This window comes from Phascolarctos cinereus, unplaced genomic scaffold (genome assembly GCF_003287225.1).
Source record: "Phascolarctos cinereus isolate Bilbo 61053 unplaced genomic scaffold, phaCin_HiC Scaffold_9;HRSCAF=440, whole genome shotgun sequence".
In the NCBI taxonomy this organism is placed as follows: domain Eukaryota; kingdom Metazoa; phylum Chordata; class Mammalia; order Diprotodontia; family Phascolarctidae; genus Phascolarctos; species Phascolarctos cinereus.
This window is the reverse complement of record NW_027556402.1, coordinates 179409673-179434647: the sequence shown is the minus strand read 5'-3', so window position 1 is coordinate 179434647 and position 24975 is coordinate 179409673. Positions and strand designations below refer to the sequence as shown.

The 24975-nt window shown below is 38.7% G+C and overlaps 1 long non-coding RNA gene across 1 annotated transcript in view; it reads left to right on the top strand.

The window, feature by feature from the left end:
* LOC110213290 (uncharacterized) overlaps positions 1 to 24975 on the top strand; it is a 56951-nt gene that overhangs the window by 2970 nt on the left and 29006 nt on the right. The window contains exon 3 of the long non-coding RNA XR_013484084.1: positions 10999 to 11068. This is a non-coding gene — a long non-coding RNA (uncharacterized LOC110213290). The remainder of the gene's footprint in view (positions 1 to 10998; positions 11069 to 24975) is intronic.

Below are 24975 nucleotides of genomic sequence, written 5' to 3'. Positions count from 1 at the left end.
TTGAACAAAGTCATACAGCTAGTATGTATCATCGCAGAACTGGCACCCAGGTGTCCTGAGTCTGGGGTTAGCCCTTTGTCTCTACCATGGTGCATCTCATGATTATGGGTGAGAAAACCAAAGCTTGTAAAGGTGAAGAGACTTGCCTTTGGACAATAAATAAAAAATAAATAGTGTAATAAAAAGAGCACTAGACTTGGTATCAGAATTTTTGGTTTCAAGCCCTGGCTCCAGTACATATTGACTATGTGACACTGGACAAGACACATAAAATCTCTGTTTTGGGTTCCTCATGTCTAATGGCTAATAATACCTGTCCAGCCTATCATAAATGTAATGAGCTCCAAATGAGATAATTAGAGTCAAGAGCCTTGTGTAGCACCATGTAAAAGTTAGCTAGGCAGACAGAACATCATGGAGATAATTGCATCTTGCCCTACTCCTATAGTATCTGTTGGAGAAGATAAAGCATTGATATTCTAAAAAGACCTTGATAAGAGCTTCCAAACCAAGCCAACATCTAGTTTGATATTTATTGATTTCTATGGAAAGGTGAACTCAGGAGAAGATAATGAAAAATGTGTGGGAAAATGTCCTGCATGATTAAAAAATGAGAAAGGCCAAGGGACGTAGACAGGCAAAAATGGCCTCCAGGGCCCTTTCAGCTCTAGACCTAAGATCCTGTGAACCTCCTCTTCAAGGTCATGGAGCACAATGTGCAAAATGAGAAGGACCATAGCTAGGTTGTGTCAAACTCAAATAGGTACAAATCCCTGCCAGCACATATTGACTTAGAAAACCACAAATTGGCGTTCTCTATGTTGTGCTGTATTTTTATTTATTGGTTAGACATTTCCCAATTACATTTTAATCTGGTTTGTGATGAATTGGCCCTAAGGCTTTAAGTGATGTTTCTAGTGTAGTGGACAGAGTTCCAGACTTGTAGTCTGAAAGACCTGAGTTCAAATTCTGCCTCAGACACTTATTGGCAGTGTGACAATAAGTGGGCAAGTTACATAACCTTTCTCAGACTTAGTTTCCTCATCTTTAGAATGGGAATAATAATAGCCCCTACATCACAGGGTTGCTGTGAGGATCAAATGAGGTAACACAAGTAAACCACTTTGCAAACCCGGAAGTATGACATAAAAATTATTACTACTCAGGTAAGAAATCAAGCACTGATGACATCACACACTAGCAAGCCACTTTTGTCTTTATTTTCTAATCTTTGTTACAAAGGTCCTGCTGAGTAATTGTAGTAATAATAGCCAGTATTTATATGGCACTTTATAGTTTCCAAAGTACTTTATAAATGTCATGTTATCCTCACAATAGCCCTGGAGGTAGGTGCTATTATTATCTACATTTTACAGATAAGTAAACTGAGGCAGGAAGAGGTTAATTGATCTATAATCATATAGCTCAGAAATGTCTGAAAGTAAGAAGATAGGTTTGAATTGAACTCAGATATTCCTGACTCCAACACAAGTACTCTGTCCACTTCCTCACCTCTTTGCCTAGGGGAAGATAGGACAATATATTCAGAAATGAGGGTGATATAAAAGCGAAAGAGGTGAATAAGAATAAAAAAGGAGTAGTAAAGTATAGCCCACTGTAGATTTGTTCGTTAATTGATCTTTGATGATTATATATTTGTACTTTGAGCAATTTGAGAAAGCATACAAATATTAAAAAAAATACAACAGTTGGACACATTTCTGATTCCATATTAGAAAAACTGAAGAGCATAGGAAGAACATGATTTGTTACAGAATTTTTAAGGTCACTGAGCCAGCATGGAAGGCATCCTCTGACTTTGTGTTCAACCAACAGATTCAACATTCTAGTAAGATGGCAAAATAACCGTTCGTATTCTGAATTTTCAACATGTTACACTCAAATAACATGCATTTTCTGACTTAAAATTTTCTATACAGTAGAGATTTGCAACTATAATATTATTATGAAAAGGTTTAATTCATCACGAAAGGCTTTTGCAGTACAGAAGAATATCTATTTTTTGGTAAACTTTTAATAGATAATTAAAACTATAATGCTTCAGGGTATTTGCCTTAGCTCTGAACTATAGCTGTTCTGCACTAATAAAAGAGATTTAAAATAGAGGGAAATTTGATTAGCCAATTGTTTTTTTGGTGGAGGAACACAGATCCTCTCTAGAATATTTCTAATCAGTCATATAATCTATATTATGGAAAGTCATTGTGCAAGCACCTTGAATCATTCCCAGTACATAAGCCAAAGGTTCCTTAGCGTTTTTTCTAGTGGAATTTAGACTCTATATCATATCAGATATATAATTTGATGCATTTGCACTTTCATACTGCAGTTAAGCAATTTAGAAACACCTAGATAATTTGGGCTTCTTTATATGGTTCCACTGTATGCCATAAAATGATGTTTTTATGTTTGCCAGGAAGTACATGGAAAAGCATTGAAGGAAATCTGCTTAGAGTAACAAAATTTCATGTATTTGGAAGCAAGATAAAAAAAAAAGAGTTATAATCATGGTGCAATTTGGCTGTCAGAACATGATGTCAATTAATCTTTATATCTTCTTTTCTAAGCTTGACTCTAGTGTACCCTAATAGTGGCATTTAATTTTTTTTTATTTACAATAATCTGTCCTGGTTTGGCACCAGCATCAGAGGAACATCTCAGCAATTTTTCCTCTTGCCCTTCATTTAATTCAGGGCTAGAACATTTAAGATACTTTATTTAGAATAAAACATATTTATCTACATTAAAGTTGTGACTTGCATATTTATTAAAAATTATTAGTTGAAAATTATTTATTTTTCAACTTATTTAGAAAGATCCAGTTCATAAATCTTTTCCTACCACATTGTCAGTATCTCTACCAAATTAAGGGAGGCACATATATTAGTTTAAAAACAAACAAAAACCCCAAACTCACTAGTCCACAAAATACCAAATACTATATGTTTAGTACCATTCTCCATTTTTGTCTTCTTCTAGAACATTGAAAAGGATAAATAGGACATGGCTTGTCACTAGCTTCTTTGTGTCCACTTGAAATCATTCTCGAAGCCAGAAACACTATTATCACCTTCATTTTCTGTTTCTACCCAATTCAAAATTTATTATATCTTCAATGAAGATAATGTGATCCCATTTAATCCAAATTGAATGGTTCAGTCTCAAAGTCAAGTTGAAAAATGTCATCTATACTACTTCCTTATCTTCTAATTCTATCAAAATGACATTATTAGAGTTTCTTTTTCCTTGTAAACTTATTTTTAACCTAACCTAACCATTCATGAAAAGAACTGTCAACTTTGGTTCATATATATTCTGTTGATACTGAGTTAGTAGTTTCTGGAATAGTCTTAGGATATCAATTCCATATTTCTTTCTATACCTTCTGAAAAACTAACCACACATACAGTACTTCTTTATCTGCTAAATCCATCAAACTGAGATTAGTTTTTTCCTTGTATATTTGTTTTAATGTAACTATTTCTAACAAGCTGGAGAAGAACCAGTTGTGCAGAAATTATGGTGTCTTTAGTAGTGAAGAGGACTACAGGATAAATGGAAATTAGTCCTATGCAGAGTTGTTGTATATGGCCACCCTTTTGGTGTGACTTGAGAGGTTAAAAAAAAAAAGCTTGCCTTGCTTAAAAAATATCTTCCTCAATGTCTTGTCATAGTGCTTTCAATTACTGCCATTTGAATAATTTCTTTTATCCCCAGAGGGAGTAATATATTAAGCACTGTTTAAAAGGAGATTCAGTTCCCAGATTAAGGAGAATAAAGGAAATAATGGAACTCAGAAGAGGTAAATTTTGTTGGGGGTGGGCTGAAGGTAAGAGAGAAAAAGCTAGATCAGGGGTGGGAAACTTGTGGCCTCCAGGCCACATGTGGCCCTCCAAGTCCTCAGGTGTGGCCCTAATTCAGTCAAAGGGCCACACTGGAAGACCTAGAGGTCCATGTGGCCTGGAGGCCCCACGTTCGGGGCATGCAGCACCCCCCCCCATCTAAATCATGGGCAGGAGGAAGACACTGGGAATCTAAAGGGGGAGGGGGTGGAAAGGAAGAGATTTGTAGAAAATTATAGATGAAATTCAGAAAAGGGAGTCTTTATCTTAACTCCCACTCCCACCGACAAGTTGGGTTAATAGAGTTAACAGTTGAGGGGGGGAGGTTATTTTTCTAATGCTATCAGTTCAAGCCCCTACTCCAGCCCCTTATTCAATCACCAATGATTAATATGCCAGTATCATTTAACTAATGACATAGTTTAGCCTTTACAAAGGGCTATTTAATGAGAAGACATAGCAAGAAAAAAGTGTGTGAACCAGTGTTGTTGAAGACTGGAAAACTAGGAAAGGGCCAGTTAGGAAGAGCTTTAAATGCCAAACAGAGGGTCATGTTTGATCCTGGAGGAAATAGGAAGTCTCTGGAGTTTATACAGTTGGGGAATGGGGGTAAGGGGGGTGGGGTGAAGGTTTAGAGGTGACAAGGTAATACCCGAGGAAAAAACACTCTGGCAGCTGAGTGGATGATAGATTTTAGTGGGGAGAGATTTGAGTCAGGGAAACAGACTAATCAGAAACCTATTGCAGTTGTCTAAGTGTGAGGTGGAGAGGGTGAAGGTACTAGGGTAGAGAGAAAAGGGGCATTTATGAAGAGAGATTTGAAATGGAAAACAAAGAGACTTGACAGCAGATTGCATGTGTGAGGTGAATGTAAGCCAGAAGTTGAAGGTAACATCCAGGTCGAGATTATTCGTGAGTGGGAGGATGATGGTGTCCTCCAAAGTAATTGGAAAATTGGGATGAGGAGAGGATTTTGAACCCCAAAACCCTGAATTAAAAGGCTTCAGGAGCTAGGGCAGGCCTGCACAACCACCAAAGGATTTTGGGCCTAAGGTTGTACAGGCCTGAGCTAGGGAAATTCCTGTTCTCTCTCCCCCGAGAAGATTTAGATTTCTAAAAAGTTAATTACCTTTATTGAAATTCACTAATAAAAGGTGGAAAAGTAAACTAAAGACCCAACATTGCTTTGAGGTTGGCTTAAAAGTTCAGTAATTGAGAACTTTTTAAAGCACTTCAAATAGCAGAACAGTCCAAGGATGGAAAGTGTCTTGAGATGTTGTTTTTTTCTATCTAAGGTAGAGCTACTTTCAAAACAACTAAAAAATCTCTGGAAAAGCAACTTATATTCCAGGATGTGACTGGTCTTACATCTGGGAAGTTCTCAAATCTAACCCGAATCTCTCCTGCTGTAATTTAAATCACTTTCCTTTCTCTTATCCCTAGCAGCAACTGAACAGCTGCTCCCAGTTCCTGATGCTTAGCTTCACCCTACTTTCTGCCAGGAGCATAAGGGGATCTTGCTTTGGCAGCAGCACCGTTGCCTACAGCCTAATTTCCCCCCTGGTGGGCTACTGTAGCTATTCTATTCAGATTCTCATAAGCAGAGCCTTCCAAGGTTTGATAAGAGTAGCTGAATTGCTGTAAACAGTGTTTAATGTCCCATTTACTCCTGAAGGGCCTTTTGGGGTTCTCATTAAGACCCAACTAGACCCAAACTCTGGATTTGAAAGAGAAACAAAACAAAACAAAACTTATACTGTACAGTGGTGGTGGAGTAGGGGTGTGTGGGAAGGGATGGGTAGAGGACAGTTAAGAACAATGGAATCAATAATGTGTTTACATTTGCTCTTGTATTTCTGCATGCATGTACATATGTCCTTGCTACTCTTAATTCTGACAGTTGGCTAAAAGGCATTACTCTCACTCTGAATAAAAAGTTATATCTGATGCAGACAAAAAGACAGTCGTAAATAGCAACAGGGTCTGCCCAACCATGCTTCTAGCCTTGTGTTTAAAATTTAAGTTCCTTATTTCTGCATAAGGGGCAATGAAAAGAATACTGAGGGGGCCATCCCCCCTATTTTAACCCCAGCTTCCTACAAAGAGTACTTATTCCCTCAAATAAGCATTTACGCTTACAGTTGAATGCACTTAGAATGTATAATAAATCTGTCATTTTATCTCCTTATAGCTCATCTCTAATTACTCAAGTTTCCCCTGGCTTAAAGAATAGGGGCCCTTTATTTATTACTACATAAGAGACCTCCCACAAACTCCCTCTTTTAAAACTTGTTTATCCCATTCAAATCATAATCCCCTTCTCAATTAGCAAGGAGTAAAATGGGTTAAAATATTACAAGCATGGCCTCAGAATTTTTAAAAAGGAAGGACAAAATAGACCATTCACATCTTTTTTTCTACTTCTCATCCAAGAACAGGATCTAAAATTAATTGGCACATCACATTGAAGTTCTGATTCTATGGGAATTGAAGCAAAATGAGACAGAAGATCAAATCTTTATGATGATGACTGACATTTTACAAAATGAAAAAGAGGAGTTTGGTCTAATATTGCTTACTCAAGGTAAAATCTATAAAGCATAGAAAAGTGATAAACAGCTAAGTACAGCTAATGAAACAATTGGATCATGATGTTGAGGGATCCAGTTTGCCCTGCCCCTGTGCTTGTTGGGGCACCTGCATTCCACAAGGAGGTTTGGTTTCCTCCTATTTGGGTTGTTTTGGGGTTTGTTTTTTTAAAGGTTAAAAACAAGTCCCAGACTTTTCTCATTAAAATCCTATTTTTAGGAGTTTACTTTGGCATACTAAAGATAATACAGTACTTATTACAGATAGGGCATTTTCATTGAAAGTGTTGGTTTTCTATTTCGTACAGGACCATAGATTGAGAGTTGGAGAGGACCTTAGAGCCCATGTAGTCCAACCCCCTCATTAAGAGATGAAGAAGTTGATCCCAGAGAGATTAAGTAACTTGTCCAAGGTCACACAGTTGAGTGATTACAGATGCTCCAATTCTAAATTCCCGCTTCTTTTTATCGAATGTACTATCTTTCTTCACTGTCCATTTCTTGATTCTAATGCTTTTTTTCCCTGTCTTTTGTTTTACTGGTTGCTATGGGGAACTCACAATGCAGATTGGTAATTCATATGTTAATTTAGATAGTTGCCTAGGACACTTAAATGTTAACTGACTTGCCTATGGTGACAAAGCTAATAAGTGTCAAAAGCAAGACTTGAACCCAGGTCTCCTTGACTTGAAGGAAAGAAGCCTATCCATTATACCTCTTTCTTCTATTCTATGTTTTGCATATTTTAAATGGCACAATTTGTGGCACTGTTTAACGTCTTATCAGTGATTTGGATAAAGGCAGTGATAGCATATTGATCAGATTTGCACATGACACAAAGCTTGGAAGGATGGCTGGTATGTGGATAACAGAGTCAGAATCCAAAAAGATCTTGACAGGCTGTTCATAATTCTATTCAAGTAATTAAAGTTCTCCAAGCCTCATTTCTGTACTTAAAGATTACAGAATCACAGCATAACAACTTCAGCTGAGACTGTTTTGGACAAGACGTTTGACTGAATCTGATGAGATGAAATTTAATAGGAATAAATGTAAAGTCTTATGCTTGGGTTCAAAAATCAACTTAAATACAAAATAGGAGAGGTGTGGCCAGAAAGTTCCTTGAGGGCAGGGACTGTCTTTTGCATCTTTTTGTATCCCAAGTGCTTAGTATAGTGTCTGGTACATAATATTATTGTTCAGTCATTTCTTGGCAAAGTTACTGGAGTGGTTTGCCATTTCCTTCTTCAGTTCATCTTCAGATGAGAAAACTGAGGCAAACAGAGTTACCCTACTAGGAAGTATCCAAGGCCATATTTGAACTCAGGAAGATGGATCTTCCTGAATCCAGGCCTGGGGCTCTATCTATTGTACCACCTAACTGCCCAGTAGTACTAGCTAACACATAATACGGGCTTAATAAATATTTATTGATTGATTCATATGAAAACTATCTGGTAATCTGGTGGTTTTAGCAAGTTTGCAAGGTCAACATCAGTAAACAATGCAATAAGGCAGTCAAAAAATCTAACTAAGAGGCATAGCTTCCAGAATTAGGGAGGTGAGAGTCCCACTCTTTTTAAGTCAGACCAATCTGAATATTTTATTCAGTTTGGATTCCACATTTTAAGAAGTACATTTGTAAGCGAAAGAGAGTCCAGAGGGGAGGGTAACCAGAATGGTGAGTCAGGAGATCATGTAATATGTCGAGTTACTAGAGTAACAGGGAGGATTACCATAGAGAAGGGGAAGTTTGGGGCAGTGGGCATGATAGTTATCTTCAGTTAGTTGAGGGGTTATCAACTGAGAGAGGGATTAGATTTAGTCTGCTTTGACCTCAGGGGGCAGAGCTAGGAAAAGTGGGCAGGTGTTTTAAAGGCAGATTTAGACTTGGATTTAAGGCAGTTCCAGGTCTCTGAAATGCCATGGATTGCCCTGGAAGCCACTTTTAGAATACAATTATGAAAATAAACTGGTGTGATTAAAGCCATCATTTTCTAGGAACAAATGACAGGACACCTGGATTCTAGTCTAGGCTCTTCTATTTTCTTACAGCGTGACTGAAGGCAAGCTATTTCGTTTTTCTGGGCTTGTTTTCCTCGTTTTTAAAATGATGAGAAGTCATTTAATTTGCAACCCAGTGTTGTGTATTAAAATGAAGGCATAACCTGTTTGTTTTGTTTGTGTTTTCAGTGAAGGTTTGAGGAGTAGAGCTAAAAGTATCTACTATAAGAACTAGAGCTATTTAAGACAGCAGCAGATGCTGAAGATCATGGGCACCTTGAAGGCAACCTCTCAAGGATCCTCTCAAAGGATGGAACTAGATAGATCTGACTCGGAAGTTGACAAAAGACTTCAGAGCTTACTACTAGGCACTCAATTCCTGGTATCTTGCAGTTTCACCATGTTGTTCAGTGATACAGAATCTTTAAGCTGGGCAACTTTGAAAAATGTGTCCATTAATGATACCTCTCACACACAGATCTTACTGAGTATAAGGAAAGGACACAGTAAAAAGGATCACTTGGAAGAACCTGACAGTTCTTTTCAGCCTTTTTTTCTTCCTTAAAGTTGTGACAGTTTCAGAGACATGCACACAAAAGTGCCCCTCACCTGTTCATTCCTTATTCTGTCATTCATTAAATTCTTTCATGCATTTGTTCAACTTTTCTTCTTTATTTGGACATCAGTCGCTAATTACAAAACACTTATTTTGCTTTAAAGTGCCCTAATTGATCATAACTTGAATGATAAATTTGATATTTCATAACATGTTCATTTTAGGGACAGCAGTAGAAAATGTTCTTATCATCAAGACACCAAAAATATCCTTTTGTTAACCTTAATATGAAAAAAAAATAGACCAACTTAGCTTTGGCTGAACAGTTCAGCCATAAAGGTGAACTTTTTAGACATTTTAATGACTATAGGTGCAACCTGAATTGAAAAACAGTTTTGCAAGTTTTGTTAAGTTACAAAGACAGCATTTATGCAAACTTTTTTTTTTACCAATTTCTCAAAAAGATTTAAGAAAGCAAGTCTGCAAAACTCCCAACAGTAATTAGAAAATTTTATTTTGTTACATCATTGATTAAGCTTTCCAACCAAGATGAAAAAGCTTTCCTTTTGGCCACTACTATGGATTCCTTTTGAGAAATGAGAATGCTAGGTGACCACTGTAATAGCTCTGGTTTGATTTTTGAAAGCCTCCTTATTCTAATATGATAGATTTGGCAATTCAGTAATTGCAGTAATGTGAATGGATTGCAAGTTTATATACCAATTCTAAAATAAATGGCTTCAGTTTGCCACAGAGTTCACTTTGATATATATGTCTGTGGAAACCTTTGTTGGAGAACCAACAAGATGTCTATTAATGTTGTTGCCTAATTATAATGCATCAGCTCTTCAGCCATTAGTAACTTAGAATTATAATTAGTTTTTCTTCGAGAGCTTTCTACAATGGCAGGAACTGAAAACACCTCATGGAGGAACTGAAAACACCTCATGGACCAAACTAAGTTTTCTTTGTCATCATGGGATATTTCATTATCCTCTAGAAGTTGTTTGATCTCTGGAATTGATCCTCTATCCATACTTTGTCTAAACACATTGGTGACAGCCATTACTGTCTAGTTTCTTGACTTATTTTAAAGGGTTAGCTCTATAGCATAGTTGGCAGAGGATCATGAAGGCAGGCGCCATGTTTCCTTGGGCTTTGTGCTGTGGGTTGCTAAATGAAGTCATGGGACAGGGCAGGGCAGGGCAATAAGAGGCCAACAATATAAATTTGGGGAAGGAGTTACCAGCCCATTTCAGATTTGCACCAAACATTGACTTTTCCACATACCCACCAATAGCTACAGGAGAAGCTAATATAATTTGCAAAGCCTATGGACTTTCATTTTCAGTTTTTAGAATCTTAGTTTATCCAAACTTAAAGCAACAACAACATCCAAATTATTTACTGCCTTTCACTTGACCTTAATGAGACTATACCAGTTTGTTTGTTTTTTTGTTTGTTTGCTCTTAGGAACAATAAGAGTTTCTTCTAGCTATATTGCTAATTCAACACAAAATTTGAAATTCCTAATTCTGCTAATTCGTAAAAGCTCCTAGAGCTATCTTACTCTCCAACTTATGCCTGCCTGCCTGAAGGGCATAAGAAAAGGAACAAAGAAAAGGAGCCTTGTAAAAGTGCTCAAATGTACCAAGTAGGTTGATATTTGAGCCTTATCACCACTTCTTCTGGTTTACCCTTTTAGGTCAACCTACCGTAGTTGGGTGTGGTTAGGAATTGTGTTGAAAAGGGTAAATATGTGGTGTGTGGATGGAGGAAGACTATACTTCAGGTAGGGAATAAATAAGGATTGAGGGAGGAGAAGTCAAGGCCAGAAATGAGACTGTGCCACTGCAGGGTGATGCAGTATGGTGAAGGAAAAGAACAAAAATAATGTACACTTATTTGACCTGTTAAAGTTTACAATATGCAATTCACAACAACCCTTGAGAGAAGTTGAATATATATTATTATCTCCATTTTACAGATCAGTCTCAGGGAAGAGAAAGAACTCACTGATGTTCTCACATAACGAAATAAAGGATGCTTGGATTGAGGTACGTTTACAAAAAGGAAGGAAAGAAAAAGGGCTTGAGGATACATGTCAGAACCATGTCCAGTGGGGAAGCTGGAAGGGTGGAAAGCTATAAGATCGTCTAACCTAAGAATTAATGTGATACCAACTCTGTAATTTTGAACTCATGCTATTTTGTTTTTATTTCATCTTGTGGGGTTTTTAATCTGGGGCACTCTCCACTCGCACCTAGGAGCCCCAAAATGGTTACCCCTTTCTTCCCCTCCCCCACCCTATTCAAGGACATCTTTGGGTCCACTTAAAATGATAGTTTCAGGAGCCCCTTCTGGTATCTGCACTGGGCATATGTTGTTCACCCGTCCTAGCTGGCCCTGCAATCCCAAATGAGAGTAGCTCTGAGTGACTCCTTCATTCCTCTCTGGATTTTTTTCTTGATTCTCTAGACTTCTTTCTCCACCATGCCTCAACTGCCTTCTCACCATGGAAGATCCCTTTGCCCCTACACCCTCTTCCTCTAATTGATCAGTTCCTCTTGGAGCCCCCATTTAAAATGGGAAAATACCCAAGTCAGATGTTCACTCCTTTATCCCTCTCCTGGCTCTGCTCCTGACTCTCTGGACTTCATTCATCTACCATGCCACCTTCCACGCTTCTATTCCTCCCCCTGTCTCCTTACTTTTCAGCTTCTTTTATGTTATCTTCCTCAATTAGAATGTAAACTCCTCGAGGGTGGGGACTATCTTTCTTTTTTCTTTTATTTATGTGGTTGGTCCTTAGTACAGTCTCTGGCACATAATAAGCACTTAATAAATAGTTGCTGACTTTCTGACTGACCCCTCTGATGCTTGCTACTACTGTTTTCTGGAATCATCTGTTTAGGGCCATTCAACCCATCTTAATCTCAGTCTGCTTGAGTATAGTAGCTAGAGACATTTTTCCACATTAGGATACTATATGCTGACGGCACTGGGGCAGCTAGGTGTACCATTGATAGAATGTTGGGCCTGGAGTGAGGAAGACTCATCTTCCCAAGTTCAAATCTAACCTCAGACATTTGCTGCCTGTGGTGACCTTGGGCAAGTCATTTAACCTTGTTTACCTCAGTTTCCTCATCCATAAAAGGAACTGGAGAAGGAAATGGCAAACCACTGCAGCATCTTTGCCAAGAAAACTCCAAATGGGGTTATGAAGTGTTTGACTTGACTGAACAATAAATCAATACTTACCTAGCAAAAGCCAGGCAGAGTACCCAAGGCTGGGACTATATAATTTCTTTTATGCTCCTAAATTTGAATGAAAGTCAAACCTTTCTGTTATGGATAACTATCTAAATTAATGTTAAATATCTTTAGATCTTTCTGCTTCATATGAAAATAAATTTAAGATAAAACAAAAGGTAAGCTAAAGAGGAATTCCTGTTTTTATTACACATATTTGTCAGGAGATTAAGTGTTTCATATTGGCCAGTGACTATTTCAGTCTCCCTACTTCACAGTTGCACGTATTTGTTTTGTGAGGCTGGTAAAATGAACCTGCCCAATTACTAGAAGTGTAGTTGAAGGGAGAGGGAAAGTATGTTGATGCTCTAGTACCCATGAATTTTTATCTATAAATTCTGATTAAAACTCAGAGCCTACAGAATCCACCCTTCCAAGGGAGAGGCCCAAGTGTGGCTAGTGATTCATGGCCCTGGGGTGTAGAAGTGATTGAATTCCTGGCTGGTTAGTTATGCAGTTTGCACAAAGCCTGGCACATAGTAGGTGCTTACTAAATGCTAGTTGACTGATTTCCACTTTGGCTAGCTAGTTCTGCAGTAACAGAATTAGAACTGACTTAATAGGAAGGCCCAGAATGTCATATTCCACCAAAGGCTGAGCTGGCAAAGCAGATGATTAAGCAAATTGCAGAGTTGAGTAAGGGTGCCCACCTGGAACAGAAGAGGTAATGCACAAGTAGAGAGGAGAACAAGAATGCACAAAATCCAGACTGAATTGGTATCAGGGTACTTATGCTTATGGAGCACTGAAATCCAAAAGGCGTTAGAGGAGCAGAGAGGTTGCCCCTAGCAGAGAGGCGGTCCAGGAAATCTGTAGGAGCTCAGGTAGCAAAACTAAAGGGACCGGATTTGAGAAATGCACTATTTGGTTTAACCTGTATCTCCCCTTTCCCCTTCCTGCCCCCCAAGCCTCTATCCTAAGGAAGCTGATGGCATTTCCTGCAGCCCCTTCCTCCGCCCCCCCACATGTGGATGTGGTGGTGAGTTGCACCTGTTTTGGCCCTTCATGACCCAGTCAGGCCTAGGAGATCTCTCCAAATAACAAACACCCTGGAGGAGAAGCTGTGACTTGAAGGGATGACATTGTACTTTGTTCTTAAAGAGGACCATGACATCAGGAACGTGACGTCTTGACTTACAAGTGAATTGGATTTCAGTGAGGGAGGGCTGGGCAAAGTCACCAGCCTCACACTCTCCTCAGGAGCCATTTGGGTCCAGTGGTGAGATATAGATCAGGAAGACTGGAGATGGCCCTGATGTAGTGGGAGACCATGGCCTTTTTAAGCTAAGGTCTTCCAGGCCTCAGTATCTCTGAGGCAATGCCCATTGGGGTCTGTTCCTTACGGTTGGCTTCTGTTTTCTCTCTTTTGGACAGTATCCCTTTCCATCCAGACTACACTGAGTTAAAGATGTTCTGAATAATGCATTCTCTCTTCCATCCATAATCAGCTGGAGGTGGTTGAGGATTCTGAGGATGTAGTTTGGGGTTAGGGTGTGAATAATTAACCCTCGGCAAGCTGAGGGACTAGGTGTCTACAGGAAAGATAAAGGGCTTTCAGTTTCAATGTAAGTGCTCAGGCTAATAATACATAGAATATATGATGGGCTTCACTTAACCTGACAAAAGATGCAAAAAGATTCCTATATGAGCCCATAAAGAGTCAAAACAACAATTCTCCTTCCCTCTCTAGAGAGATCTGTCTATGTGTTGTCTCCTTCTAAGAGAATGTGAGTATGGTCTTAATTTTCTATTTGTATCCCCAGCACTGATCACAATGTAAAAGTTTAATAAGTATTTTTTCATTCATTCAATAGAGTGGCAAAATTAATTTGATTATGGTTTTAGAACTAAAAAGTGAGAGAAGGGATACCCACACTGCTGGGGTAAGAAAGAGAGAAAAATATCTAGGCTGGTTTAGGTAGTGTAGGCTACAGTGAAGCATTCACCAAGGATATTCGGATCCCAGGGTAAAAGTTCCAGAGATGAAAGGATTAAGTCCACCAGGACATGATCACTGGTTTGGGTAGCAAGGCAGATGGAAAGAAGGCAACCTAGGATTAAGAAAATACTTAAGACAAAAGGTATTCAAAGGTATATTTTAAAATATAAGAAAATGTAAAACATCTCAACATTATATTTCATCAGAGGATAAAGATCTTAGCTTCCTGGATGATTTTTATGGAAAGATTTTCCTGGGTGGGAGCGTACCAGTCAAGGCAAATGAGAAGATGCACCCAAGTCTAGCAGTGTCCTTTGTAACACTGGAATCTCAGATATTAGGATGACAGATTCCAAGTCTAGACTCATCACCACTGTGTGTGTATATGGATATGGATATCTGTATGGATATCTATATCTGTAAATCACACATATACATATGTACTCTACTTTTAAAATTGCCATTATCAGTTCTGCTAAACTTTTTGGTAATCACACCAGTCTCTTGTTCCTTCTGTTGTTGATTCATACGCAGCATGAACCACTTTATCATTTCATGTTTTTGGATCTGTGCCCCTCACAAACGTAGTTAGATATGGTTTAGTTCTTACACTTGAATAAACAGTTTTAAAAATAGGCTGTGATTATGTTTGGAATCTTTGGATTTGAGTAATTTTCAGTACTAGAAAGTGTTTTATCTTACTGTTGGATAACATAGTGGCATCTATTCTCACAATTTGGTTGTGTTCACTTAAAAAGAAATCATCCAGGCTTTTCTCCATGGTTTAATGAAAATCCACCAGAGAACTAATACTAGTCATGTCTGAGGGTGTGTGTGTGTGTGTGTGTGTGTGTGTGTGTGTGTGTGTGTGTGCGTGCGTATGTACTTAATTTTTAATGTGGCTTGATGATTTTTAAACCTCTGGGAACAACAACAAATCCACCACCTAGAGGTCATTCTTTTTGGTTGCTATCCTGTGTTGTTTCAGATTCTGTGACAGGGAGCAAATCTGCCTGCTCTCCTCAGCACATACTTTGCTTGTCTCCCTCTTCTGGACTCTGCTTTGCTGTCCCTTCCCTACAGGGATGTGCTGGAGCCAGCTTAAACCAGCTTAGAAATCAGCGAGTGCTACATATCATGGGTTGATTAATTGTTTTGTTGGTTGTCTAGACTTGAGAGAGTTGGAAAAGATATTAATAATGTCGATTAAACTTAAAAGGGTGTCATGAATTCATGTTTTCTGGAGAGCCAGCTGTTAAACATTTACCAATATCCCTCTACTTCCCTTCCTTCCCAACTAGAGAACATCTCACTTTTCCACCATTCTGTGTCCTGTACCTTCTTCATCAATGGCTGAAAAGCTTCATCTATGAAATAATCCCTGACCAACTTAGAATCACAGGATTTAGAACTAGATGAGGCCTCATAGATTATGTCATCAAATGCCCTCATAATATTTACAATAATAGCTAGCGTTTATATAGCACTTTGAGGTTTGCAAAACATTTTACTTCCATTATTTCATTTCACTGTTGAGGAAACTGAGGATAAGAGAGATAAAGTTATTTCTCCATCACCCAGTAAGTAATTCAAACCTAGGTTTTCTGATTCCAAATCTCGTTTCACATGACCATGTATAGCTTTTGCTCCATCTTCTCAGCACTTTATTTCTTACAGCCATGTTAATTTACAATTCCTTTGTAAATCCATATGTTCTTACTAATATTTCCACATGCTTTTTCTGTCCCCTCTAATAATAATAATAATGATAATAGGCTTAACACTTTAAGATTTACAAAGCATCTTGCATTCCTTATTTCTTTTATTCTTATATCAACCCTAAGCAGTAAATGCTATAGATGCTATGATTCCCGTTTTACAGAGAGGGAAATTGAAGTTCAATCAACCGACAAATCGAAGAGAGGTCACATGACTTGTCTAGGGTAAACTGCCTAATAAGTGTCTGAGGCAGGATTCCAATGCAGGTTTTTCTGACATTCTAATCTTTGTGCCACACTCTCTCTCCATATATCATAAGCTTCTTCAAGACAGGAACTATGTCTTCTGCTTATTTTGTAACCTTTTAGCTACTAATGCAAAAGAGTTTCAAAATTTATCCTACTGGTGTTCTTTCAAAAAACAAGGCTATTTTTTTTTTATCAATACTACAAAGATGAGAGTCAACAATGAATTAGTGGATAGATAGATTGCCTTCGAGTCAGGAAGACTTCTGACTCCTACTGTCCATGTGACCCCAGGCAAATCGTTTAATCTCTTAGTCCTGCTGACAATTCTCCAAGAATATAAATTGCAGAAGGTGCTATACACCTGCATTGGCAGAGAGAATTTCTTCCCTAGGAGTTACTTATAATAGTGGTGTGGGCCCTCCAAAAGATAAAGTCCATTTTACTGTTACTTAACCGAAAAAAAAAAAAACAGTTCACATGAACAGTTGACCAGATATGTTCTTTTACTGGGATGCTAAGGAAGCTTTTTCCTTTTCCTTAGGCATTCAGTTTTGTACTTAATAATAATGCATTGGCAGAGTGTGATGCAGACAGGTAGGTGGCGCAATGGATAGAGTGCCAGGCCAGCAGTCAGGAAGACCTGAGTTCAAATGTGGCCTCAGACACTTACTAGTTGTGTGATCCTGGGCAAGTCACTTAATGATCTTCACCTCAGTTTCCTCATCTGTAAAATGAGCTGGAGAAGGAAATGGCAAAACACTCCAGTATCTTTGCCAAGAAAACCCCTGAATGGGCTCGCAAAGAATAGGACACGACTGAAACAACTGAACAGTAACAGAGTGTGGTCACATCTCTGGGCTTACTGTATGTTAGTTAAGGAAAATATTCCTATTTGACAGAGGAAACAATAGTAGGTAGAATTTAAATGACTTGTCCAAGGCCACAAAGCCTAACAGTGGCTGAGCTGGGTCTTGAACCAAGGTTGCCTGATTCCCTGGCCAGAGTTCTTTCACAAAATGGGTACTTCCCTTCCATGTGGGCAGAATTCCCAATTGTTCTCATTGAGACTCTGCTTTAAACCACTGAAGATGACTTCAGAGGATAACATCTAGAAAACCCCTTTCTGCTTCTTCCTTTACCAGGTACCTACAGATCTGCATATTATGCCCTTTCAAAAAGCATTTGAAGGGGGAGGATTAGGTGATCTCCAAGATCCCTTCTAGCTTCACATCCACTGATCCTTTCTGTTGTACCCAAAGGAGAGGACTCTCACTGCGTTCACGCAACAACCAGGACCTCCTTCCCTTGACTTTGTGTGAAAGACTTGTTGATTTGTTGATTGATTGATTGTATGCTCCAGGCCTCCTTGGCTTTCAGCATCAGCCAGCCAGTCTGCTGTAGCCTGCTTTTACCTTTGTTCTTCATGTTACTCATAAACCTCTTCTGAGATGCTATTGTTTCATGTGAAAAATGATACAGAGAAAAATGCTTTATTGTTTGGTAATTTTATACTGGAATTTACTGAAATGTGGTTCTGCTATTGTTTACTGAAAGAATGAAGATATTTCCATCAACTCTTCATTAGAAGAAAGCAAACTTTGAAGTGGGATTTAAACAAACCTCTTGAATTAGACTAGAAAACATCATGGGCTAGAGGGAGAATTTCCTCCAGATGAGGGCCAGTTGAATTAGGAAGACTAACCAAGGAAGTGCATTGGAAACAGTAAATTAGGTCCCATTTTCCACCTCAAACATTTGAACCTTAGGGAGAGATATGATTGCTGTCTTCAAATATCTGAAGAGCCATCTGTCATATGGGAGGGAGATTAGGCATATTTTGCTTGAACCAGAGGACGAAAAAAGGATAAGTGGGTAGAAGTTACAAGAAGGTAGTTTTGGCTCAGTATAAAGGAGAGCTTTCTTACAATTAGAGCCATTTACCTTTTGTAGTAGCAAGTTCTCCATCACTGTCTTCCAAGCAGAAGTTCACTGGCCATTTGTTGGTTTTGTTGCAGTTGGGGTTTCTAGGAAGTCTAACTCAATGATTCCTAGATGCCTCTCCAATTTTAAAGTTCTGATTCTGTGTCTTATTAGTGTCAACTTGGACTAACCACTGAATTTCTCCTCATCAGCAAAATGGGAGTAGTGATACCTTTTTAATTCACCTCCAAGGATTTATTAAGAATATCAAATGAAATAATGTATATAAAGTACTTTGTAGAAACCTGGAGTGGGGTTTCGGGGCAAAAGGCCTCAGAAGCAGGTCTTGCAAAATTGGCACACTGTAAGATCACAATTATAATTAAATTTTTTTTTAGTTTTTAAAAAATGAGAATGTTCTCCTTTTTTAGCAAAATGAGAAAGGAATATAATCAGTGAACGGAGAGTTGTTAGAGTTAGTACAAGTTCAAAAGTAAAGCAGTGAAGAGATCACTGGAGCTGAGGACCTGGGTTTGAATCCTGACCCTGGTATTTACTACCCATATTATCTTAGGGGCTAATTGCTTCATGTCTTTGGCTTACAGTTTTATCTTCTGGAAAGTGAGGGGTTAAATTAGATAAGACCTCTAATTCTCTTTTTCTTCCCTCACCCCCAAAATACATAAATACATACTCTTTTGGTTTGTTTTTGCAAATTTACTTCTTATTGGTTAATGAAGAGGTTTTTTTTATAAGGAGATAATAATAAGCAGTATGTACATAACTGGGAAGTTCTTCATCTTATGAAATAGATGAGGTCTACTGAGTCTCCTATGGAAGGCTTCAAAATTATCTGGGAACATTTCTGTGATGATGTTTTAAACAAAGAAAAAAATTCAACATACTTTAATATCCTTTGAAATAGCTGATGTAAGGCAATAGCTACTGCCTCCCCCTTTCTCTGGAATTTAAGGAGGCTAGATATGGTGGAGCAGCCTCAGGAAAATGTATGTATATATTAAAAGAAGAAGGAAAGCAGCTGCTGGGGTTGAAAGCCTAGAGTTGGGATAATGGACTTTTCAGTGCAGTAAAGACTATGAGGTATTTCAGGCTTGCTGAATATTTAATTTGGTTTTTATTCATGTAAGTGTGTGTATGTTTGATTTATGTTGGTGAAACTGACCCTTCTCAGTTTTAAAATCTATTCCATTAAACTGTACTGTTTTTGACTTATGCTAAGAAGTAATCTCATGAATGGAATTGAGGCCCAATAATTCTGTTACTTACGAAGTTGTATTCATTAGACTGCAACTCATTGTCTTAGCTCAACATGTTCATCTTCTCCTTACTTTGTATACATTTGCATGCTGGGTTCAAGTCCACATGCCACCCAAGGATTCCCTGTACTCTCTGGGAGCTTGTGCAAGAGAGGGGCTTCTGTGGCTCCAGATTTTAAAACTCACAATGCTGTCCAAAGCCTTCTGTGCCTTTCTGTACCAACATACAACCTCTGTACTTGTACTCCATGCATTGTACTCCTTGGGGCACAACACATGGGAAATATAATTTCTTAAAAAAAAACAAAACTTCCCCCCCCACCTCACATTTGTCAAGGTCTGCAGCAGAACAGAAACAGCTGAGCAAGTAAAGGGGTGTGGTCAGCATGCTACCATTGTACAAGGGCTCTGTCTCTGCCAGAATGCCCACAGAGCAGCAACTGTGACTTACTGAAGCAGCTTTTGGCTGTTTTGCTTTGGCTGGCACAGCAGACTTAGGGTTTGAAGGGACCTGAGAGGTCATTTAGTCTAGCCCCCTAGCCTGTACCTTGAATTTACAGGTAAGGAAACAGAGGCCTGGAGAAATGAAATGACTATCACAGTCACACAGCTAATAAGTAGCAGGGCTGAGATTTGAAAACAAGTTATCTATGAATCCAATAATCTTTGTATTATAACATGCTGAGTTTGTGTGGATCCCACTAGGCTGTGCATGGACTGATATTTTGACCTCCATTTCATGATTCCTGTTTAATCCTCTGGGCAGTTAGGTGGCCTAGTGGATAGAGTGCCAGGCCTGGAATTAGGAAGACATATCTTCATGAGTTCAAATCTTGCCTCAGACACTTACTAGCTGTGTGACCCTGGGCAAGTCACTTAATCCTGTTTGCCCCAATTTCTTCATCTGTAAAATGAGCTGGAGAAGGAAATGGCAAACCACTGTAGAATCTTTGCCAAGAAAACCTCAAATGAAGTCATGAACAAGTAGACATGACTGAAAACAATTGAACAACAACAATTTAATCCTCTGGATTTCTTATGCTGTTAAATTCTTAGGCTTGACCCCAGCAAGCCATTAATATTATCTTTCCAGATCATGGTTTGTCATATCCTCCCCTCTTTCTCTTCTCCCTCCCTAGCAGTGCTCCAGTTCCTTTTCTTTGTGATCTTGATAATTATCTTCAGTCACTAAGAATGTCACTCCTGGCACTGGAGAGGGGATGGTACCCAACAACATTCTAGACCCACACAGAAGGACACACAAACAAAAAAAAGAGATTGAGGCAACCAGAGGCTTGGAGACAGAAAACTTGGGTTTTAGTCCTGGCTATTTCATTTTTTAATCTTTGTGATCTTAGGAAAGTCTGGGCTTTTCATACTTTGAGCTCCACAGTCTAGCTCCAACCTACCTTTCTAGCCTTATTTCACATTACCCCTCTTCAAGTACTCTACATTCCAGTCATACTGCACTCCTTGCTGTTCTCTGAACTCAATATGCCATCTTCCCCCCTGCCTCAGTGGAGTAGGCTCCCTTCTCATCTCCATCTTTCAGCATCCTTTCCTTCTTTCAAATGATGTGTCTGGTTGCAGAGTATGAATGTCATCACTTGAGGGCTCTGACTAGTGGGGAGGTTTTGAAAAAGAGAGCAGAGATAGAGAGGCAATCTGTTTGTGGTCATAGGTCAGAGGAAGAGGAATGGAAGAATAGTTATGTGGAATGGCAATATTATGATATCTTTAAACTCTGAAGTCCTGGCAGAATATTTGCATTCCTAGGGTCAAAGCTTCATAGATTTATAACCTGCCTCAAGGCTCCAGCAGTTCTCCAGCTTCTGCTGAGAAATTTCTCAAAATTTCATGAAGTAAAAAGCACTGAAACCTAAGTTCCTATCATTGGAGCTGTGAGTTCTAAAGTGACAGTTCCCTTTCCCATTATAAAGGAGTTATGCTTTATGTCTACTATGTCTAGTTATGCTCTACGCTCTATGGGACTGTAGGGGGTAGGGAGGCAGAGAATTATTTTACTCCTTGATTCCCTCTTGCTATTTATACTGTCTAATGAAATGTTTTTGGTATTATTGTTACTCTTACATGAACTGTTGTAGCAAGTGTTGTATTGATGGGGGCTTGGGTTGTGTTTTGTATAACTGATTACTCCAAATAACTGCACTGAGTCTGAAAAAGTAAAAGGAGCTCCAGAATCAGAGCTCTCAGTTTTCAGGGCCCATTTCTTTCATGTTTGTGTTTCTGGTGCATAACAGAGTGCTTTATACATGATAAGCACTTCACACGTTTGTTGAATGAATTAGTGATGCCTGCAAGCTCATGGAAAACTCTTGGGAATTGCCCCCTTTTTTAATTCTTCCTCAGCTACCTGGATCCACTTTGTATAAATGCTCACCTCTTCTTCCTTGCATCAAAGCCAGAAATCTATTAGCAATTAGGAGAAAGGTTAAAACAACAACAAAACAAACAACAACCCTCAAACTTCCAGAGAATTCTAGAATGGTTACATTACAGATACCAGAAATAGTATTCTGAGATTTCTTTAAATTTGGTACTAATTGAAGAGCATAAAACTTAGCTGAATCTGTTCCACTCCCAAAATAAGAGTGTTAGACCTGGAGCTAGCTAGCCTAGAGCCGCTATCCTGGTACTGGCACTTTCCTTACAAGTATCTTTCCTTTCTCCCGTATGCATGTGTTCATTTTCTTCCCATCCCACCTTACTCAATTATTGGCTTGGTATCAGTCCTTCTACCTTAATTGTCTGCTATGCTCCTTTGAGGTCCCCCTCCCAACCAGAGTAGTATTACGGCCTACCATTCCCACAATATATAATAACTATATGCAGTTTTCCCAAATTGCATACACACACACACACACACACACACACACACACACAGTGCTGGAGGAGGAGCAACGAAATTCAAGTTTTCAGTTATGCCCACTCTTCAAGTTCTCAGACAGGGCTAGTCCTAACAAAAACTGGTCCCTCCTACTTTCTGTTTCCTTCCTTCTCTTAGTGGCATCCTTCCACCATGGTATTGAGAAACCCCTGCCCAAGGGTTTCTACTGTGGCACTCCACCTAGATTGCAATTTCCTAGTAGCAACCTGTATCATTTTTTCCACCAGTAACTTTATCAAAACTGAACTCGGCAATTTTCCTTTCCTGTGGAAGCCTGCTCTCAGCTAGCTATCAATGGAAAGCAAGCTGATAAGATAATGTACCACAAAGGATTTAATGTGTTATCTTTACCAGGATAGTTGTATTTTAAGGAATTAATTATTTTTTTGTTCTTCAGTCAGTGATGTCTGACTCTATGGATTGTAGCATGCCAGGCCCTTCTATCTTCCATTTTCTCTCAAAGTCTGTCCAAGTTCATGTTCATTGTTATCATGATACTATCTATCCAATGGTCTTTTCCACTGAGTCTTGTCTTCTCATTATGTGGCCAAAGTATTTCAGCTTCCGCTTCAGTATTTGTCCTTCCAGCCTGAATTAATTTATTTAGGTATTGACTGATTTGATCTCCTTGATATCCAAGGGACCCTCAAAAGTCTTCTCCAGTGTCTCATTCAAAAGTGTTGATTCTTTGGCTCTTAGCTTTCCTTATAGGCCAACTCTCACGGCCATACACTACTACTGGGAAAACCGTATCTTTGACTATACAGACCTTTGTAGGCTAGGTGATATCTCTGTTTTTTAGTATGCTTTCCAGCTAATTAATATTTGAAGTCAAAGGAATCAAGCCTTAATAGTGATATTTCAGGCTTTGAGAGTTCACATAGTAAATACTTAATAAATGTTTAATTCATTCAGTGGTTCATTCAAATAGATGGTGGCCCGTTTCAGTTTTACCAATAGCCATTCCTTTTTCTCTGAACTTCAATCTTTAAGAGACTAAGTAGCAATTTTTAAGAGCCCTGCTAAAGAAGATTGCTTATTTGCTGAATTAACCACAGAATTAGAATGAAGCCAGGATACTGCCTTTAAATACCTTGTGACCTGCTCATCTAAACTTGGAACTTTCGGTGGGTGGGATGGTTCTGATTCTAGTGGTTTTTCTGCTATTTTTGTTAAATGATCTTTTCCAAGTTTTGCATTTGATGATGCTAAGCCAGAGTCCTTGAGTGTATTTAATAAGTCAAATTTTTATAGCACCTTAAGTTTATCTAATGCTTTCCACAGCTCTGTGAAGTAGGCAATGCAAGTTCTGTGATCTCTATTTGCAAATGAGTAAACCCAGGCTGATAGAGAGTAAGCAATTTGGTTCTATAGCTAGCGTCAGAATTAGGATATAGTACTGTGACTTGAGGTGTAGTGGCCCTTCTACTCTGCCTCTAAACCTCTCAGGGGCCCCTAGACACTTGAAAGAGACAGAAGGTAACAGCCATGCCTATGCTAGAGGTCTAATTGCTAACTCACTATCATTATCAAGTTTATATTTAATAAAGAAAATTTATCTGAATTTTTACTTTGTTGAAGATTTTTGAAACCTTACATGAAATATGGAAGTATTATTTTTTTTAAAAGTTCTAATTTTGTTTTTGTAAAGTATATTTTGTATGAAAGACATGGGTTCAAATATGAGCTTTAGTGCTTTTTTTACCTATATGACCTCAGGCACATAACCACGCTAGATAATCTCTAGAAACTTTCCAACTCTAAAATCCTATGATTTGATAAATGTCCTAAAGATCAACAACATTTCTGTTCTGCCGCAATACTTGAATGTACTTTGCCAGAAAATTTCAGTAGGATATGTTGCAGAGAGAAAAATGTCTGTGCATACTGTCCTCCTCAGCCAGGTTAGGCAAGATTTCTTCTTCCAAAAGTCCTCTGTAAGTCAAGCTTTTCAGTGATGCACTGGGGTGAATGCTCTGGTTCACTTATTTTTGGTATGTGTAATCCCTGTGTCCCTATTCTGCACAGATTATGGATGCTTCTGGCAAAAAGAATTTCCATAGGGAGGTGTGCATTTGCTATGACTGGCTCAAAGACAAGTAATTATAAATGCTGCTTTATCAATTTACAGTACAACTGCTCTGTGATCAAAAGGAAAGCTAGAATCCTGGTCCTGAAGGTGGCAGGCAGGGTTTGGAGGCCTTTGCCTTTGTTTCTCAGTTTTGCTCTTTTACACTAGTATGCCTCTAATATATGGCCTTAATATTTGTCCAATTTTTAAACAATGATCCCACACTCTCTTCCTTTTGAGAAAATTTGTAGATATTACAATAATAACCTTGTTTGCCTGGGAAATGTGTTGTGTGGATTACGTATCCTGGATTTGTTTGGACAGGCAAATCAGGCTGGCTACAGCTGCAGCAATGCCTGTGTAGACCTGAAAAAATAGGGTCCAGGGTCCTAAAGCCCAGAAAGAGCCAAGGCATGTAAAAATGCAGATTCTAAAAAAAAAAAATACTTTTTTGGGCAAATTAATGCAGTGGAAAAAGAGCTGGATTTGAAGTCAGAGAAGATTGGTTCAGATTCTGCTTTTTTTCATTAGCCTCTATGACCTTGGGCCTCAGTTTTCTTATCTGTAAAA